This window comes from Castor canadensis, chromosome 2 (genome assembly GCF_047511655.1).
Source record: "Castor canadensis chromosome 2, mCasCan1.hap1v2, whole genome shotgun sequence".
NCBI lineage: Eukaryota > Metazoa > Chordata > Mammalia > Rodentia > Castoridae > Castor > Castor canadensis.
In genome coordinates, this window is record NC_133387.1 from 60,997,837 (window position 1) to 61,001,894 (window position 4,058).

General features: G+C 30.8%; 1 non-coding gene across 1 annotated transcript; it reads left to right on the top strand.

Moving 5' to 3' along the window:
- Positions 1-351: 351 nt before the first annotated feature.
- On the top strand, positions 352-483 carry LOC141421126 (small nucleolar RNA SNORA51). The gene has a single exon (XR_012445800.1). It is a non-coding gene; the product is annotated as a small nucleolar RNA SNORA51 (small nucleolar RNA).
- The last annotated feature ends 3,575 nt before the right edge of the window (positions 484-4,058 follow it).

Here is a 4,058-nt window from a genome sequence, read left to right on the forward strand (position 1 = left end):
AAGGGATGAATGATTATCTACATATATAAAAATTAATTTTAATTAATTATATTGATGCTACCTCTTATCTTCTACTTATCTTTCATGGATGATGGAATATGAGGATGAAATATAATTGACCAGAGAAAAAAGGCAAAATGTCTGAATGAGAACACATTCTGGATTTGGTTATTGGGCATTAAAATTGTATTCTAAACACATCTATTAATTACATAATGTCATGAACCTTCTAAAATTTATTGTACTCTATTTCCAAAATATTCATGAATTTTGTATCAATAATATTTTTCCATAAAAATGTATGGATTTGCTTATTGACCTAAATACTATGTGCTTCCAAAATGAATTAGAGACCTCCTGGTGCTTACCACAGGCTGTGTTTTTACACTGACTGTATAGAAAGAGGAGGCAAAGTAAACCTACCCCATATACACCTCAGCCCAGGCCCTGTGCCTGGTCTGTATTGTGAATGGGGAGACATGGGTTAAAAAAAAAAAAACAATGAATTAGAGGGTTGAGAAAAAAGTTTTATTCTGTTAAAACACATTGATTGCATAAATTGTATTTCCAAAAAAACTTTTTATTTGTTTGGTTTTGGTGGCACTGGGGTTTGGACTCAGGGCTTCATGCTTGCTAGACAGGCACTGTTACTGCTTGAGTCAATCCATCAGTTTCCAAATAAAATTTTTGAGTAAAAATTCCTAAAACTTCTAAATCTTCGTATTTGCTCTAAAGAAACTTCTTAATTTCTAAGAGTACTCTAGGCCACAAAGTTCCACAAAATAATCTTCTGATTAATATAAAATTGTTACATAATATTGCTAGAAAACAATATCTCAAGACTTCTGACACAAAGCTGTGATGATCATCAACTATTCAAAATTAAAACCACTAGTTTTATGTTAAGGATGAAGAAAAGAGAATATGAGAGTAGGAGATGGCATGAAAAATATTCAGAACTACAGACATATTTGTAGTGGAATGGTTTTGAATGCACAATGCATGAAAGAGAGAGAGAGAGAGAGAGAGGAAGAGCACTTCTGTGTGCTGGACACTAAAAGAGTGGTTTGAATTAAAGTTTTATTCTAGGAGTTCAGAAATGAGAATGTAATATTCCACTCACCATAATTTCTCTTGATTTGAGAAAAAAGTATACATGTTTTAAGCATGAATTTGATTTAAGATTCAATATAAAATGTTAAGTATTTTCTGATCACAGCATGAGAAATTTAACACATGATATGTATGAATGAAGCCCAATTTTTATATTGTAATAGCTATAACTATATACCATTTTCTTAAATTTTTCCCTTTTTGTGTGTGTGACAAGGCTTCACAATGTAACCCAGGCTGGTCTTGAACTCATGATCCTTCTACCTCATCCTCTTAGAGACTGGGATTACAGATATACATCACTATCAGAAAAATCTTCCTTTTGAAATGCATTTTTAAACTTTAGTAGTAAGATTTTGATGCACATATCTTGCATTCTGATTTCTTATGGAAAAATGAAATGTAACATTTCATGTTTTTCCTTTTATTATAGATATATAAAGTAACTTTTTCATTCTTATGAATAAAGAAAATATTTCCCCAATTTTGCAATAATTTAGGGAGAGTTATTAATCATCCTAAAACTAAAATAGCATTTGCTGAAATAGCAGTTATGTTTTATTTGGAACTATATTTTAAAATTCAGGGAGGAAAGAATACTTACTTCTCACTTTTTTCTATTTGCAGTTAAGCTAAATACTAAAATATGATGGCTGCACACATTTTTTATACTGTGTATTTGTTGCAAATGAAATTGGGAACTTTTCTCTAAACTGCCTTAAGAGACTCTACTATGTATACCATGCTTTTAAAAATTAAAAATGTTATGTTTTTCATTATAAGAATCATGGAATCTCACCTAAATATAGTACTGAACAACTGCAGCTTTCTTTACCTTAGCATATGTGATCAGAGAACATAGAAAATAAAAGGTGGTTTTCATGATTTCTTCTGTCATCTGGTTTCATTTCTCAGATCCTTAATTTAGAATGAGTAGAGTTCATATTATACTACCATTGGGGCCCTCTTATCTTAAGTAATAGAAATTATGTTTTCATATTTTGTAGCATCAAATAATATTAATAGAGTATATTCATACAGAATTATATGGTTCAACTTGGTGATACTCAAATTTTTATCTTTGAAAACTCATATTTTATTTCACATTGCAGATAAACCTCTAAAACTTCACTCTGTAAATTCAAATATGTTATTTTATACAGTGAAATTTAAAAAAATTACTTTAAAAAGTGAATGCATTTTTCTTGCACATTAGTTATAACTTCAAAATAATTTATGCACCATAAATTGAATGATTTAATGCCAGTTAAAAGAATGTAATTAGCTTGCCCTCTCACATTTTGTGACCCTGACAAAGTTTGAATTGACATTTCAGCAGCACAATGACTCTTTGATTGATTTGAATTCTAGCTTTACAGTGGTAATTCATGCCATTAATTTAATAACGTCTAGAAATTTGCCTTCATACATGCTTATGTTTTAAGAGCAAAATTCTTCCAATGTTTTCAACTCTTACCCTTGCCCATCATTCCTCCAGAAAATGGAAAATGCATTTTAGAATTTGTAGTAAAATGACAGATTAATTTATGAAAAGTAATAGTGGCCTGAAATATAAGCTTCAGGGCTAGCTTAATATGAAGAACCACATAATACTGAAGAGACCGCATCCCAATTCCTAGATACTCTTCAATAGTTTGTTAACTTTTATGGCACACCTACGATGTCCATAAAATTGAAGTAAGATTTTCGGAAATGAAGAAAAGATATAACCCTTGCTCTCAAGGTGCTTACAATTTAGCAAAAACCAGATGACAGAAGAAACCATGCAAATGGATGAGATCAAGCCTGGAAACCACGTCCCTGTGGACTTTATGGCTTATAAAAGCTCTAGTACATAATAAAAGGATTAGGAGGGAATTAGGAAAGAACTTCTCAAGGGTCTCTCAAGTATTCTAGAGTTTTTTTTAAAAAGTATCTGTGATATTTGGTGAATGTTATTGCTTTTCTCTTTATGTATTATAGATAAGAATATTTCTATGTATTTTCTTCCAAATGTAATGGCAAAGATAATTCCTGGAGTTCATATTACCTAGTTTAGATGATGTCTCCTATTGCTGTTGATGCAGACTTTGGAAATGGGCCAAGAGAGAGCTGCTTGTTTAAAACCTGGCCATCTCAATAGATATTGCTCTAAACTCCCAAGTTACGTTACCAATGTGACTCAAACTAGGACCAGTAGGATGACTTCTTTGAAGATGAGGTAATAAGAACAATGATTCTACAATTAGAAGAAAAAGTCTTTCAGATATCAGCATATGTTAAACCTGGGTGTAGAGGGAAGGAATGGGGATAATATTTCAGCTAACAGATACCAAGTTGCTCAGGTAAAAGGTAACACTGAACTACAGATATACTATTGCATAACCAAAACTTAAAATTGAAACCTACAAATGAGGAATTTAGTTACAAATAAGAAATTTGTACTGAATACAGTAGAGTGATAAGAAAGACAATTTTATTCTGATTGCAAAGGAATGAATGAATTTCAGACACCGAAAACAAATAATATGTTACATATATATGAATAAGATGTTATTGATTTTCTGAGGAAGAGAGACATAATTTTCATTTGGAAAATTTTACCCAAAGATTGTTCCTTTCTATTTTTGTTCTGATTTTCCATTTCAATAATTAAAGTAGTTGAGTTTGTTTTCATCTTTTTTACTCTCCATTGTGCTACCAAATTATTAGATATGGGATTAAATCGTATTAATCTTTCTATCTTCCTATTAACTAAAAAAGTTAGGTGACGTACTTGTCTTTACTTCTTAAACAGAAGGAGAAAAGAGGCAACTGTCAACTATATCCACCAAAAGACTTTCATAAAAATGAGTTTTAAATGGAAATATACTTTTAAAAGAAGAAATGACTTCATCACATTTATTGTATATTATTGCCTATAGCCTGGAAAGGGTACATTGGAT